This window comes from Dermacentor silvarum, chromosome 1 (genome assembly GCF_013339745.2).
Source record: "Dermacentor silvarum isolate Dsil-2018 chromosome 1, BIME_Dsil_1.4, whole genome shotgun sequence".
Taxonomy (NCBI): domain Eukaryota; kingdom Metazoa; phylum Arthropoda; class Arachnida; order Ixodida; family Ixodidae; genus Dermacentor; species Dermacentor silvarum.
Window position 1 is genome coordinate 342,812,826 of NC_051154.1, and position 17,560 is coordinate 342,830,385.

The window sequence follows — 17,560 nt, forward strand, 5'->3', positions numbered from 1 at the left end:
CCTAAAGTATCCATTTGTCAAAGAAGGCAAGTTCACTTTTGTACTACCGAGTGATATGTGCACAAAATATAAAATATTGAATGAAATCTAAAATATGAATTTTTGGACCTGCCTTGATCTCTCGTGGAATCACCCAAAGAGAGAGTGCGGGCGCTGAGACACCGTCTCACCCGACGAGCCGGGAGAGAGAGAGATTGCTACAGCCCGAGCGCACGCCAGCAGGGTGAGGTACCAACACCCCCCCCCCTCAATGACGCTCCAACGGCGACGGTCGAATATGCGAGAATTGAGTAGAAGATTCCCAGGCTTTAGCCATGCTACCGGATCAGGACTCCGATAGGAACGTTCGAGAATGCCTGTGGACGCTATAAAAACGCCGTGCGAGAATCAGAAGGGGGACCAGACTGCGCCGATGAAGAGATGTAACGTGAAGACTGACCGTCTATGAAAGAAGGGGATTCCCCGGCAAGCTAGTAGACGAGTTCATCGAGCGTCTGCATTTCCGGAAGAAGTTCGTCCGACTCAAAACCAGCACGGGTGAATAAGATTGGACACTTAGTGTTCCTATTCGTTTTGTACTTTACGTGTTGGACTCTTAGTGCCTGTCAATAATTACTTTACTGTGTTTTGTGAATACTGAACTGAATTGTATTGTGATGTGTCTAGCCTAATTGTACACGTGTGTGTGTAACTGCATTGTGTGAAGAATATATTTTGTTGTGTTTTGACAACTCTGGGCTCTGACTCGGTCTTTGGACAGCAACCGGCGTTTGCTGGCACACCAGAGGGCCCATTCTTAATAGTTCTTGCTTTCGCGGGATTATTTTCATAAGCTGATAAGTCGGCTTTGGAATTTGGTCCGGCGTTTGTGCCTCGTTCAAGGGGTCTGTGACAGAACCCTTCATAAAAATTTTCAATTAAGCTAAAAGTTCATAAGGAGAACGTATTAAGCATTTAGATTTGAACCTATGTATAACGAGTTATTGTAGTTAAAAAAAATCGATGTTCCCTTTCATATTGATGACAATAACAATTTCTGGGTGCTATGGATGAGTGGTATGAATATTTTTGAGCCTATACGAAATATAGGAGAACGTCCACAATGAAGTTCACGACGCAAGCTGTAGCTTCGGCATGTGATTATCGGGTTGTTCAGGATGCTAAACCCATATATCTTGTGGCACCTTGTGCAGACCAGCTACACCATAAGCTAAAGGTAGACTGCAGTTATGTCTAGCATAGTGTTACTGTATGCCGCTTTCGACACTGACTAAAGGGATACAGAATAGGCTAATCACAACCTTAAAAAAAGCCAACAGATAATGAAGTGAAGGAAAGCATTGTGGTAGTTATCTGTAATTTTAAATGAAATGTATAAAATGATAAATTAAATGGAAATGAAACTGCACGAAAAAACAACATGCCACCGGTGGACACTGAACCAACGAGGTTATATACTTAGACATTTGGAGTGGAGGCAGCTCTCCAAAAGTGAAGCCGGTCGCCACAATCTTCCTAAAGAGGCAAGAAGCCTCGCTTTGCAGAATTTGATTTGTCTGGCAAAAGCCATTTTCAATGTCTTGCAAACAACTTGCATTCTGTGTGCTTGATATAAAGGGCTTTCAGTCAAGTCTAGTTTGCAGGCAGTGAATTTCCCAACACAGAGAAGTGAGACCTGCATTTCAACATGCAAATTGTTCACTGTAACTAATTTTTGCAAAAAAGGTGGCAGTTCATAAAAATAATGTCTATTCCATCCTCATGAAAATTAAGTCCTTTACAGTAAATACTGTGGGGATGGAGGTGCACCCCGGTGCTTTTGTGCGGGCATTCACCTTTTCTGTCGTCCCTACACCTCTCCCTTTCAACTTGCGACAACTATCAGAGTAGCCTTGGCAACAGACCTGTTTGCAGCGGTAGTGCTCGCGCTGGTGGCAGCGGTGCGACTAATCGTGATCAGCAGAGTGAGCGTGAGCGGGCTTAGCACGTACATAGCTGGTGTTGCTCCTTCTCCAGATGCTAAGCCAAACAGTGGTGCCCAATGTTCGCGCGTGTTCCTACCAGCCCTCCTACGCTATGCCGCACTTATCATAGGGCAAGGCTGACGGAGATTGCTTGAGCTCACACAAGTGGGCCCATTTATTGCGAGAGCAAGCAACATAACCACGGCGACTTTTCTTATCAACGTGTCGCGGGAAGCCATACACCTGCAGCGACATGATACCGGTGCCCCTTTCTGTATTTTTTGCTCTTGGCGAGGGAGCCCTTTGATTCCCGTGCCGGCCGGGGACCGGGCATTTATGCCCTGCTGGGTGTCGCCAGAGACAAATAAAAGTTTCTACTAACTTAGGGCAATACAGTCGAACCCCACTGATACGTTTTTCACGGGACCGTAAAAAAAACGTAAGAGCCGGGAAAAAGGAAAAATTGAGAAAGGGGAGTAGTGTTGAACTGCACACAATATTATTTTCATTATTACGTGTGAAAAAAAGTCGTAGTTTCGGCCGACAGCCGAAGTATCGATTGCGATAGCAAATTAGTAGACAGCTATACAAAGTAAGAATAGTAGTTTTATTGTCTGCATAAACTTGTAAACATTCGCTTATTAACTATATTAACAAGCACGGCATCAGCGACCACAGGCAAACATGAACACATCACATTCGAGTCCACACTGTCAAACGCTGGCGTGAGGAATTTAAGCGCCGCTGCAGAAGCAAGCGAAGTGACCTTCATGCTGTTGTCTATCGCTTCAATGCAAACTGAGCGCCGAGAACACACAGCACACACAACGCTACGAGCCGCCCCCGCACCTACACTGCGTGGACTCTGCCCCCAACATAGATCGCTTTCAAGATGCGGCCCGCGTGACCACGCGCTGCCACGCAGCCGCGCAGTATGCAGTTGATGCCAGAGTACCGTACAACGCCGCCCACTATCCCTCCCCCCTCGCCGGTGCCTCGAGTGCAACGGAAGAAGGTGCGCTTCCTCCCTGCTTTTCTTTCTTTTGCGTGCGAGATTTAGACGCAGTCGTCGGCCCCCCTGGCACGCTTTCACTCGCACATACAGCATACGGCGCGCAGCGACGGCGTTATCGCCTTTGGAATTCATACGGAAAATCTATGAGCCAAAACCAATTTTAGGGCCACAAGGCGTCATAGACACCCTCTTCAGATAGGAAATACCGGTCTCAAGGGCCATACTTTTGCTGGCGGAAACCGAAAATATGTCAGAAGTGTCACCCCTGGCACTTTGGACGGCCAATGCCATCGTCAAACAACCAAGCCAAACGACATTAAAAGTCAAAATGGCCGCTCGGGCCGGCGCGGGATGGCAGTTCGCAATGTATGTTGGGGGAGCGGTCCCACAGTTGCGACATAACAGCGGGTTTACCAATGGATTGGGTTCTATGGGAGCTGTGCCGAGACCGGCTGAAAACAACGTAACAGCCGGGAAAACGCAGCACACAGTAACGTAACAGCGGGGTTCTACTGTACTGTGTTTTCTTGGGTGTATAGCGGTCGGTGGCCCCTTTTGCGACTTGAGCGCATACACAGCGGCGCACTAGATTACGATAGGCAATGGCTGACATGGCCCAGTGGCTTGCTAAGCCGGAACCCATGGTGGTCGGTACTCCTGTAAGATATGAGACCGCCACAATACCCAATGCTATATGCAATATAAATTTCTACCCAGAAAGAAGCACACATAAGTCTTGGCCTCATCACAGTGGGTGAAGCGGGCATGCTTAGAAAGGCTAAATTTTTTTCAAATGTGCCAGCGAAATTCCCTCAACTACAGTGGAACCTGGTTATAACAAACAGGCTTACGTGCTAAAAATAGCTCGATGTATCAATTAGATACTATACCCAAACTTCTCTATAATGAACTTAAATGAACTTTTGTTGTGCGTTTATTATATACAGATTTTTATTTTCAGTGCGAGTAAGAAGCAAAAAAGGAATCTTTATTGAAAACACTACATGAAGCAGGAAGCATTTTTTGCCTGTATCTTTTTTTCCTGTTTTTCAGTGTCACTAAAGACGGCATGATTGTGTAGATGTGCTCCAGTCTAATAATAATAAAAAAAGCATGAGAAGAAAATAATAAAGTACTGCCCTCCCCTAACACTGCATTCGTGGTGTGCAAGCGGCTTTATGGTGCTTGCAGTGGAACCCCCGAGTTCTATATATCCAATGTTCAGTTCACTATGAGGGAGTTATTTTACATAAGCATCTCTCAGTAAGTTTCGCATGTTCAACATAGAGAATGATTCATTTTATTCAGGATTTTTATATATAGGCTTGACTACATAAACTCAGACTACTGAGCTCAGTGAAAGCAGATGACTTAGGCACTAATATTTCATCTCGACAACAGGAGTGTAAGCGTGAGCTGGATGCTTCACTCCCTTCAATAGCGTGAGTCATGAGGTGAGCATCGCGACGCTGGGAGGCCTTTTCAACACGCAGCTGCAGGCCACCGGCCAGGGCCAGGATGGGCACAATGGCCACCGGGGCCAGTTTCCAGCCAAAGGCAAAGGCCAATGCCAAGCTCGTTCCAAGTGTTATGAGTGCTGTGAACATTACTGCCAGGCAGTAGCCTGCAAATTCACAAGGTACCAACAGTGTCACTTCCGCTAAGGCGGCAAATAAAGGATACAATGATGACCAATGTCGACACTGTGAGTACAATTACCCATAAATACACCAATGATCAGAAATTGTGCAGACAACTATCGCATAATGACAGATCTGCATACTGATAAATCTGAATGAACACGGTGGAGTTCAGGAACAAATTACTATATTCTTGCATGTGCATGCACAAAAAATTAAAGAAATTTAGGTAAAAAGTGTATGTTGGTTTAGCGTGACTTGTTTCAAGTGCGGCTTCACTGTACTGCAAATCACACTGCAGTGAAGCCCCACTGCTATTCAATAGGGAGAAATGGTGACAGTGAACATACACACTGAACATACAAAACAGGGTTGCTTTCAGAGTTTTGGTTTTGTGCTAAAAATTGTGATGAATTGTTTGTAAAGCCACTAAAATGATCTTGTATTGTTTGCGCAGCTGATATGCACAGATTTTTTCCTCTTTTCTGAGAGTTGTGGAGGGCAGATTTCTCAACAGAAAAAGCACGCAAATTTAAAAAGATGATCTTGAAGAAAATCATACAGCAAGTTATGTTAAACTCGTTACTTGAATGAGCTCTCAGATTCTCTATGCACAATACTACACCTACTAGTGTTACCTAGTGATTTAGGATTTGCTTTCTTTCATAAGCCTGAATGGCCAGGATGTTCAATGTACTGAATGAAATCAAAGTGAACTACCTGAAAATGCAAATGAAACAAATAGAAAACGCTTTATAGACTTCAAAAAGGAGACACAACCTATGACAGCTGTTTGATGTGTAAGTGTTCCAGAATGATACAGCCATCACAAAAAAATGCTAGCGCATTTCCTTTTCATAAGAAGCAAGACATTCCGTTCCGCTCACAGTTTTAACAGGAATGTCACTCGCTAGCCGAGAGGCCAGTTTGGCAGAGGAATGGGAGTCTTCATCAAACCAGCCCATGTGTTGCCGCAGTATGTTGGCCAACACAGCACCCGCAGGCGGAATGTCAGGTTTTCACCAGCAATGCCTACACCCAGCGTCTGCACAAAGTAAACCACAGTTCAAGTAATAACTCTTGTAACTATGATCAGTTCAATCAAGTTTGTTGGACTATGAACACCATAAGCGAGGGACAACAACTTGGTATTGCATGACTTATAAAGGTCTATTCCTCTGTACCTGCCATGGGAAGGATACCATGCAATCCTGGTCCGAAAGTGTGACTAACCTAAATGAGTTCAGTTCCCATAGCTTTGCATAAGATCAGAAAAATAATCAAACAGTGTTATGCAAACTAACTGCATTATGACATGCATAAGCAATTTCCTACCTGCTACTACATAATATCAGGCAAGACACAGTTCCTGTTCGTCAGAACTACACACATCTCCATCCCCTGTGCCCAATGCTCGTAAGTCTAGTCTTGGTCTTGCCGTCTACCCTGTCCTCACAAATTCTGTTATTGATCTAAACAATGGTGCAGCTATGAAGGAACATAAAGAGAAAAATATTAAGGGTTCAAAATACATGCGATTGTTAAACATCAGGTTCACATCAGTGAAGATTAGCGTGGCTATGAATGATAGCAGAACAAAAGAAAGAAAAAGTTATGGGGTTTAATGTCCCAAAGCAACACACATGCTATGAGTGATGCTGTAGTGGGGAGCTCCGAATTAATTTCGACCCCTTGGGGTTCTGCAACGTGCACCTAAATCTAAGTACCCAAGTGTGTTGGCCTAACATCGCCATCAGAATGCGGTAGTCATGGCCAAGGATTGAACCCGTGATCACGTGCTCATTCACAGTGGCTATTGCGTTTAGTTTTAGCCAGCACCGCTCACGGCCAAGGTGGTAGACATGGAATCCCCAGGACTAACCTTGTACACAAACACCCAACAAAGTGGCTGGTGGGAAGGCATCATGGTAGCCTGATAGGTAGAGCATTGAACACGTAATGCGGAGATGCAGGTTCAGTCTCCTCCTGCAGCAAGTTACACTTTCATTTCCCTTTACCTTATTATTTCCACACTTGTATTAAGCATAACAATTTGCTTTCCCTATGCTTTCTCTGGCATCACTGTCTGTCACTTTGTATGACTGTGGCTACGAACAACAAATGTTGACTTACTCTGAAGAAGTGCCCCAGACCACTAGCAGCTGCCAGGACCAGGAACATCATGGACCAGAAGAAAGCAGCGTCTTGCATATCTTGCCCAACCAGGGTGAATGTCTACAATGTGAGAGCACAATGTTACTAGGTGAGCACTACTCTGGCAAAGGTACTATGGTTAACAAAGCAAGCTGAGAGTGAAGCTAGGTGGGGACAGTTCAAGTGCTGACATCCCATTCTCATCTTGTTTTTTTGAAAGCTACATATAAAAAGTATTTCCCCGCCTGCTCAATTCAGAAACCTTTTATAGTGACGTCCTATTTACACTTCTATCTTCATCTGGACTCAGTACACTTCACAAAACAAATGCACAAGATTTTTATTCCTAGTTTTGGAAATACACAATGAAATCTAACAGATATCTATAGATGTACACCCTTGAGCAAAAGTATACGGACCCAGGGTCACCAAAAAAACTGAATTTTTTCGTAATTATTAAGCATAAACTGGAATTAACGGGTACACAGAAAAGTTTGCAATGCCAAGTTTGGACTGCAGTACTCAATTTCAAATTGCGTTCATAGGCAGAGGAAAAAAATCGGCTTTATCACGCAACTCCTGGTCCGTATACTTTTACGCACGGCTGTACATGTTATTGCAGAGGTTTATGAAAAGTACAAAATGTGTGAAAGATGTTTTTTCTTCCAAGATCTGGCTGTACAATGTGGAATCAAAAAGCTTTGTGGATTTGGAACTAATACAGATAGATAAGTTGACTTAATGATTGGTCGATTGATTGATTAATTTGTAAGGTTTAATGGCCCAAAACAACACTGCTTTTGTCTAGGCACTCTAGTCAAAGGGCTCTGGTTTACGTTTGACTGCCTGAGGGTACTTAAAATGCACACATAAATTTAAATACATGACCATTCTTGCCTTCTGCTCCCACTGAAATGAGGCAACAGTGGCCAGTAATCAAACCCGCAACCTCCTACTAAGCTGCAGAACGCCATAGACACTGACTCAACATGGCATGTAGAGCTTCAGATTGCACAAGTCTGTTTATGGTGCATACATTGGGCAGGAGAAATTTTGCATGTTTTCATCAGCTGATAGAATTTCAATGGTGAATTCCAGTGGCAGAATTGGAGCAGCCGATGGCCTTCATGAGCGAGCACCTCTTTCTGGTGCAATGCCTCCAAATCCATAATGGGAACACAACCTATGCTTCTGGAGCACATAACGTGAGAGTGGCAGCGGAAGTTCTCTACCGGATTCAGCATTACCCAGAGTACCCTGCACGTGGTCATCTGCTTTTGCTGCCAGTGTCATCAGCCTGTCTATGTTTGGTCTTGCATTTCGAAGTCGGAAGTTTTCAACTCTATGTCTCACCAAGCATTGCCGAACAACATTGTCAATAAAACCGACAAATGTGGGTCTTTTTGCAGGCAGTTTAAACATCCTGTCAAATGTGTGCTCAAAAGTGGCGGTTACAGCATCGCTGTCTGTGTCCAATTTGTCACATGTAACAGACCTTGAGTCGGAGCTGTCACTATTGAGTATCAAAAGAAATGCAGCATGCCACGACAAGGTGTCCATGGCGCCTGTAATCACAATGAAAGCGATGACTACCACAGTGCTACTGAGCACGATGAGCAGGAAACAAACTAAAATGCACACATGAAGGAAAAACATAATGCAGAGAGTTCTGGTCCACTCTGCCGATTTTCGCAGAGCAGCTTCGACTGCTCCGCGAAGTGATGGCTGCTCGAAATCAGCTCTCAATCTCTCATTTGAACATGAGACTAATTCTGCTATTGGAACACAGTTGCTCCAAAAAGAACACAAAATGTTGCTCAGACTCCGCCATTCAATACATTATAAGTAAAAATAAAAACAGCATTTACAAAAAAATTATAAAGATTGAAATGCCCATCCCTCTAATGCCTTCTTTTCATTTCCATTATACCTTAAAACTACAAGAAACATGCCATTACGATAACAAATATTTTGCAAGGACACACACTGCATATTAGCAACAGAAACATACCAGTATTTGCGGAGAATAGACGTGCTATTTAAAATATATGTAGTAAAATCTGTGAGGATAAAGCAGTTTCATGCACCTATTATATTGCGCAATGCATGGAAGTCCCACAAAGATTAACTTAAAAATCAGCTCAAAAAATGAACAAACATGCAAAAATTGAATGCATTAACTCACCTTTCTTAATAAATCAGTTGTTATGAAACTTATACGTGAACAGGAAAACCATGCTAAATAATCTAATTTTCTTTCATGTAATATTCTGCTTGACTTTTGGGTACAGTCACCGAACGATTATTTGGACACCGATAATTCAGACATGCTTGATTATTTGGACAGCCCAGACTTAATGCATAAAGCCCCATAGACTTAATGTATAAGGACGACCGAAATTTCGGACACTTTACAGCACGCTGTGTGATCATTCAGACTCCGTCTGTGCAACCACGTGCTGATATGGCCACCAAGTCAAGCAGAAATAGTGATAATTTCATTCGTTTTGAGACGTCGCCGGCATAGTTGTCAGCCATGTCGCCAGCACTGCGTGAAATATAATTAGCGAAGCCTAGTCAATCTAGTATTCGCCAATGAGAATTTGGTGCATGCATTGACTGTATGTTCGTCTATCTGTAGCAACAGCATGACAATGGTCAAGATACGGGCCACAATTTTGTAGCGACAGCTTCTGCTCAATGCTATGCTCCTCTTATCAACTACTGTTCGTGGTTGGCTGATCCTGTTGATAACGCATGCGCAGCATCGTTTTGACCACTGACGAAGAGTGAAAAGCGTGAAAAGAAATAGCATAAAAGGCATTGCTAGAACATCATGGCCACGGCATGTCTTCGCTAAGGGCAAGTGTATGTGCACACAGCAACATGCATATACAAACTTGGGCTACACGATTGAACAATCATTTTTGAAAGATACTTTCATTTTTGCGATATATCGCAAAACTAGCACAAGACACATCAACGGTCGGCAGTGTTTCCACACAGTGATAAGATAATGTACTTGGCACTGTGTTAAGAATGACGTCGCTCGGAGACACCAGCGCTTCTTGCACTAGTCACAGGAAAGATAGCGTGCTTTGCTCTGTGCCAGGAATGTTGTCACTTCTAGATGTCGATGAGCCCTGTACTACACCAACTTTGTTAATGTCACTACTGATAACATACTGTTTGATAGTCAGAAAAGCATTTTGCATAAGCATGCATAAAGCTGTAACAAACTGCCTGATATAAGAAGCCCTTTACATGGATAGGTTTGTGGACATGAGTAAACTACCTGTTTCACTGCTGGAAAAAGAAGGAGGGGGGATAGCGTGATTACAGTCAGTACACAATGTATTAGCCTTGTGCGCTTTAGCATAATTCTTGTGTTTATGTATCTTTCAGTGTCTGTAGGGGCATACGCGCTGCTCCATTTTTCTTATGTATACATTCATACTGAAGTAAGTACATTTATCGTAAAACAACGTTAACAGGGTGATAAAGTTTATCAGAATGTTAATGCGTCCTGATCTTGGAAAATACAATGCACTGAGTTTGCAATACACAACTACCAAGTTAAGAGAGAAAGACGTTTATTAAATCATAAAACAATAAAAATGTACAAGTATGAAAAGGCCTGGGATACCACTGCGCCAAAAAAATCTACTCTTCTGTCTTCTACTACTACTTCTCTCTCTCTCTGTTATATTTAAGGGGGGACGTGGGTTCTAAAAACTTTTTCTTTAGTTTTGGTTCTATCTTAACTAAACTTCACTGCTTAGATCAATTTTTCACACTGATTTCAAATCTATAATTAGTTTTTTGATAGCTACTCTAGTTCAGAGAGTATTAAAATCTGGAAATAAATTTTATGAGTACTTCTTATGGGGCTTTTTGGCAATTTATTCTTGTCAAAGACAAAAAGTAAGAGCATGACTTTAATGCCAAAGACTTGCTCTAGGGGGTGATGCTATTTTTATTTGTTTGAAAGCATTATAAAGGTAAGAAAGGAGACCAACATTGACTGTGAATGTATTTTTCTTATTTTCACTCCATTGTTACTTTTGATTGTAATTTATAAAATGATGCTAGAGTAACATAAATAGCATCACCCCCTAGATCATTTCATTACGAATACACTGATACCAAACTTGTTATTGTCACTCCACAACATCATAGAAAAAAGCCCCGTAAGGCTGAGTGCGGTGTGTAAAAACATCGAACTGAGAAAAACGCATTTGAAGTTTAGACAGCTGAAACTTTTTCTAGAATCCAGCTACAGCAATATTATTGACATCATTTTGTAGCTCTATTCTTCACGAGAATGACTATACTAAATATATGACTGTACCCTGCCAGAAAACTGGGAAAAGCTTGTGATAAAGCCATGTACTGCCCCTAAACCAGCATGAGAAACTACATTTACCACTTCGTGTGCCTGTTCCAGTGGCCTGCAAGCTAAATGAATACAAAAATTGTATAATAAAGTAGCCTTTCCATAGACAAATAAACTTACACAATGTTCAAGTCAAGATCACGCATTTATGGAATATTTATTGCATGACGAAAATTGATTATTGTCATTCAACAACACTTTGCTCTACAGCATGCCAGGGCTGTATATGCAGGGTTCTTTGCTGGCTTGTGCCGTTTTGAAAGCCTAACCTTGGTATCACTACTGTCTAGATGCTCATTTTGCGACTTCCGAAGCTTTTGCGACTAGCAACTTGAATTTCCGGTCCGTTGCGCACTATGATGCCAGAGACTCCTTCAAGATCGCCGCACTTCTCGCGCGCTCAGCCGACCCGCCCACTCAACGCGGTCTTGGATGCCGCTGCGCTGGACGCGTTGGCTGACGATCCAATGACATCAGATGGGCCGTAGCTATGCCCAGTAGAATCAACGGCGACGTTAATGCGCCGCTTAGGACGCAACAGGTGGTTCCGGCCGTTCCGCTCGTGCCGACCGTTCGCGCACCGCGCTGAATAGTACGCCGTATCAACGCGGTCTTGCGCTGAATGGTATGCCATATCAACGCAGTCTTGGGTGCCGCTGGATGCGCTGGCTGACGATCCGATGACATCAGATGGGCCGTAGAATACGCCCAGTAGAATAATGAACGGCCACGTTAGATGCGCCGCTTAGGACGCGGTGGTTCTGGCCATTCGGGTAGCGCGCCTTCGTCCGCGATCTTCAGCCGTGCGTTCGATGGATGCTTTCGTTGCTTTCCGTAAGATTAACGCGTTATCTTCAGACGAGCGCAAGACGAAAAGGCGGTGCGCGAGCCGCGTGAACACAAGCGTAGCAGACGACCGCGAGAAACCGGGAGCAACGGAGATACGGCGGCGCACGCAAAACAAACAAAAAAAAGCAAAATGGCCGCCTCGGTGGGCGCGCCAGCCAATGGGAGGCGCGAGACGGGGGGCTCGCCTTGCGCGCGCGCGCTTTGCCCAATCAGAGGCCCGGAACCACCCTTCGGGAAAGCGGCGAGAGCGGTCGTTCAGCTTGAGAGGCGCCATTTTGAGCTGGCGCAAAATGCTCACAAAGAAAACAGCTACAAAACAAGCCCAAGATGGCGGTGGTCGGTTGGCGGCTGCGCCCGCGGCGCGCGCGGGAAGTTTGAAGAAATTTTGCCTGCCGCAGGTCGTTTCGCGTCTCCCGTGGCGTTTTGAAAGCCGATTTTTTCCTATTTACCGATCGAATTCAGGGTTAATAATTTGAGGGCAGCTGCTTGAAGGCCAAACATTCCTAAAATGCGTTTTTCCAAAAATAAATTTTTCGGCGTTTTTTTACCATTCTAGAACCCGCGTCCCCCCTTAAGGAGAGGCCACAACCAAACTGTCCTGCACATTTCTTTGAATTTTTATGTGCATATGCTATTGCTATTTTATGCACATGCTATATGGTAGCCGAACGCCGGCCTGACATTCGGCTACCTTCAGGGGTGATACGCTTGGGAAAGGAGCCTGCGCCCTGAATTCCCATCGAAGCCCTCGTGATCACGGAAAACAAATGATGTGTGTCTGTCATGAAATTGCTGCCAGTAACCAAGTTAAGAGAAACGTCCAGAATATTTCATTTCAAGGAAGTGACATGTACTCACATTGAATATTTCGCTGTAGAATACTGCAAACACAGGCAGGGATGCTCCAACCACAATAGAGGCCAGGGAAACCAGGAAGAACCAGCTGCAGTCGGGCCGAGCTTTTTGCAAAATCTTGCGGGCAGACAGAAGTTCAACGTCTTCCTACACATAAACACAAACCTGTGATATCAGAATTACCAGTTTGAGAATTATCAATAAGATAACAAAATATTTGAAAGAAAGAAATGCAGCCAGGGAGAAGCCAAAAAAGACATTAGAAATTAACAATAGTACAAAGTAAAGAATATGCTCCAACATAATTATTGCAATATGTATTGAAGTGGCATAAATAAGGCAATTAAATGCAGGAAAGTCTCGAAAGTCTAATCTCTGTGTAATTTATCATATTTGTACATGTGCCTAACATTTCAGATCTGAAGCTTAACGTCTGTACAAGTGTAACAGTAGCTGTCAGCTGTCAAACACATAAAATGAAAGTGAAAATGAAGCGAAGACATGCTGTACAATGACACTGCAATAGCCATTCAATATAAACTGCAAAACTTTCACAGGGGAAAAGATTTGGCAACATCACCCTATGCATGTGTTGCTCATGCTTTGCTTCCATTATTTTCGAGATTCATTCCTTCAACTGTTCTAGAGCTTCCACTATCTGTCATCACTTGTCTCCTTGTGATTGTCCCATTAGGCATTTTATGCATCCATTGGAGTATTGTTGAATGATTTATCATCTATGAAGATCAAAATACGCAGGATCGGGTCCGACGTAAGAATTTAAGCTGACGGAACGATGACTCACATTCTGGTGTCCAGTCGAACGATACATCCTTTTACAACTTCCTCATTGGTAAAGAGAACCTTGGCTCAGTCGCCGACGTAATACGTCATTGCCGTACCTTTGAGGCTCTCAAACTGCACCGCATAATCCCGAAGTTTGGCCAGCTAGCAAACATAACAACTGTTGCAAGCATTGAAGATGACATCCCATCAGTCGATCTCGCGACGACCATTAGACAGATTGTTAGAGAGGAGTTACGTCATTGCACGGAATTGAACAATGAGTTCTGTGATTGTCAACATCCGTGCAATCCTATAACAGCTCCCCTTTCCATCGCTGCAACGACTGTTGAGGAGTACCGCTCGAGAAGGCCAAAGAGAACGCAAGAGAACTACCACCGGGAAACCGGCAACGAGCATGCTGAGGGATATGCCCGTTGTTCAGCAATGGCTTACTCGGAGCCACAGACATACCCATCCTACCCGAACATTAGCCGCGAGCCTCCCGTGTGTTATACTTACGGTGTCACAGGACACATCTCCCGATTCTGTCGTCAGCGTCGCTGGGCACTGAGGTAGTATGAGTCACCGCCAACGTCCTATGGCACTGAACGTCCTAACTTCGACAATTTGTGGCCTCCACGCTCCTTTACTTCGTCGACGACCTTCCCCATCAACAGTTCTTGACGGAATCACCGCAATGACTCGCCCGTTTCAGACCGCAGTCTCACTCCACCGTCTTCACGTCAACGTCACTCTCCTTCACTGAGGTGACGTTCATTCTCACCACAGCCGCCGGGAAACTAGACTGCGCGGCCGATGGAGGTGAGGTCGCCAGACTCGACACAACATTAATACCTCCACTGGTTACAATGTTAAGAAACAAAGTGGAAGTCATAATTGATGGTATATGTACAATGGCATTGGTGGACACCGGGGCTATGAGATCAGTTCTGAGCCTTTCTTTCACGAACCGGCTTCGACGCAAAGTGATGTTTTCCTTCGACACGCATGCTAAATTCCGTGGAGCAAACGGTGAAATATTGCGTCCTCTTTGTGTTTGTGCTGTAAATGTGTTATTGGTGGACAAGTGTTATTTAGCCGAGTTTGTGATTTTAGAACGCTGCACGCACGATGTTATATTAGGGACAGACTTTCTGCAGACCTGCGGGGCTTCAGTCAATTGTGGTGCCAGCGAGCTTTCGATAAATAGCGGAAAACCTGGAGTCGATGCTTGTCAGGATCTGTCATTATCAGACCTCCTGGATCAACAACCCGCTGGACAAAAGACATTTGCCGTTGCTGAGGGAGTGACGCTGCCTTAGTGATCTTTAGCACCAGTATCCGTCATCGCATCTTGTACAGACACTTCATTTGACGCTGTGGTAAAACCCTTTGGTGACTCTTGTGGGAAAACCTACTGGTACCCAATAGTATCGTATCCGTGAACAATGGTAGCCCGTTTTTGTGGACGTTAAATTGTTCTGCCATCCCTGTGCGTGGTCCCGAACACATGAAGATTGCTGTCTTTGATGACGTCACGTGCTGTTCATTGATGGTTGTCAGGGACGAGGATTCCACTCAAGAACGAGCCACTCGCCCTTACGAGCAGAAAATTCTACGCATGGTCAGCAAGTCTTTGTCTTCACGTGAACGGGACACCTTAGTACAACTGCTATCCCAGTATGCTCCCGTGTTCGACTTCTCTCAAGATGAGCACCGTACAACTATCCCATCTTCGCGTGCTCGTCATCGCATTGACACAGGATCGGCACATCCTCTTCGGCAGAAGCCCTACCGAGTGTCTTCATCAGAGCACAAGATTATTGCGGACCAGGTACAAGGTATGCTGAGGAAAAATGTCATTCAAGAATCATCAAGCCCGTGGGTGGCACCTGTCATCCTGGTAAAGAAAAAAGATGGCTCGTGGAGATTTTGTGTTGATTGTAGGCGACTAAATGCAATTACCAGGAAGGATGTGTACCAACTCCCGCGAATTGACGATGTAATAGACTGCCTACACTCTGCCTCCTACTTTTCATCCATCGATCTACGTTCAGGCTAGTGGCAGATACCTGTGGATCCCGTCGACAAAGAGAAGACCGCCTTTGTTACAGCGGACGGTTTATTCGAATTTAACGTTATGCCGTTCGGGCTCTGTAATGCGCCCGCAATGTTCGAGAGATTCGTGGACACAATTCTCCGCGGTCTAAAGTGTGAAATATGTCTCTGCTACCTGGATGATGTTGTTATTTTCGGCTGCACTTTTGAGGAACATAACGAGCGCCTTAGCCTGGTTCTGAAATGCATGGAGAAAGCAGATTTGGTTCTCAACTCTGGGAAGTGTAGGTTTGGGGAGCGACAGACATTGGCTCTTGGTCATCTAGTCGACAAAGATGGAGTCAGACCTGACCCCCGCAAGATTGAAGCGGTCAGTGCCTTCCAGCCTCCGCAGTCAGCGCGGGAACTTCGCAGTTTCCTGGGACTATGTTCTTATTTCCGTCGTTTTGTCCCAAACTTCGCCGACGTTGTGCACCCGTTGACACGTCTGTTGCAAAAGGATGTATCGTTCGAGTGGACACCAGAATGTGAGTCATCGTTCCGTCAGCTTAAATTCTTACTTACGTCGGACCCCATCCTGTGTCATTTTGATCCGTGTTCCCCTACCGAAGTTCATACTGATGCCAGCGGAATAGGCATTGGAGCGGTACTTGTTCAACGGCGAAACGACGCCGAACACGTTGCTTATGCCATTCGTTGCTTAAGCAATGCTGAGCGAAACTACACAGTCACTGAGCAGGAATGCCTTGCAGCTGTTTTTGCTGTTCAGCAATTTCGCTGTTACATCTATGGTCACCCATTCAGCATAGTCAGTGATCACCATTTATTATGCTGGCTGGTCAGCCTTCGGGATCTGTCTGGTCGTCTAGCACGGTGGGCCTTACGACTACAAGAGTACAACTTTGTAGTGAAATACAGAAGCAGCCGCCGGCATGCTGACGCCGACTGTCTTTCCCGCTTGCCACTGCCAACGGCAAATTCTGACGAAGGCACTTTCGATGACTGTCTGGCCACTATTGCACCTGAATTTCCAGACGCGATCTTCCAGGAGGATCAACGCAACGACATCACTCTGGAACCTCTTGTCATGATGGCCCTGAATCCGAAAGCCAGTGGTGGTTTTTCCATACATGACAGCTTCTTATATAAAACCAACCACTCTGCAAGTGGCGCCTGCTTTCTTCTTGTAGTCCCGGAGAGTCTCCGTAGTGCTGTGCTACATGCCATGCATGATCCAACATCAGGTCATCTTGGATTCACCCGTACGCTACAGCGTGTGCAAGAGCGATTTTACTGGCCTCACATGCGTCAAACTACAAAGCAATATGTGGCTAGTTGTGACCAATGCCAATGGCGGAAGAGACCTTCAACCGCCCCACCAGGTGTTCTGCAGCCGTTGATTCCCCCTCACGCACCTTTGAGCACGTTGGCGTGGACCTTCTGGGCCCATTCCCATGGTTATCGAATAACGATAGATGGATCATCGTTTGTGTAGACCACCTTACACGCTACACGAAGACCGCAGCAGTGCCGTCATCTACCGCTGTTTGCATCGCAGCTTTCTTGTTGCATTATGTCGTCCTATGCCATGGCCCACCTCGCGTGATCATAAGTGATCGCGGTCGTCAATTCATGGCCGACGATGTTAAAGCGCTGCTTTGGATATGTGGAACAAAATTTCGTCACTCAACGTCGTACCGTCCGCAAACCAATGGTCTTGTCGAACGCATGAATAGAACTTTGACGAACATGCTATCCATGTATGTGTCCTCTAACCACAAGAGCTGGGATGATGTGTTGCCATTCATAACATACGCCTACAACACTGCGAAGCACGAGACAA

At 44.9% G+C, this 17,560-nt stretch overlaps 1 long non-coding RNA gene across 1 annotated transcript; it reads right to left on the minus strand.

Annotated features, from left to right (window-relative positions):
* Nucleotides 1-5,518: 5,518 nt before the first annotated feature.
* LOC119453689 (uncharacterized) lies at nucleotides 5,519-13,013 on the minus strand. The gene is made up of 3 exons (XR_005192387.2): nucleotides 12,877-13,013; nucleotides 6,753-6,854; nucleotides 5,519-5,664 (listed from the first exon to the last, which is right to left on the minus strand). It is a non-coding gene; the product is annotated as an uncharacterized LOC119453689 (long non-coding RNA).
* Between the last annotated feature and the right edge of the window lie 4,547 nt (nucleotides 13,014-17,560).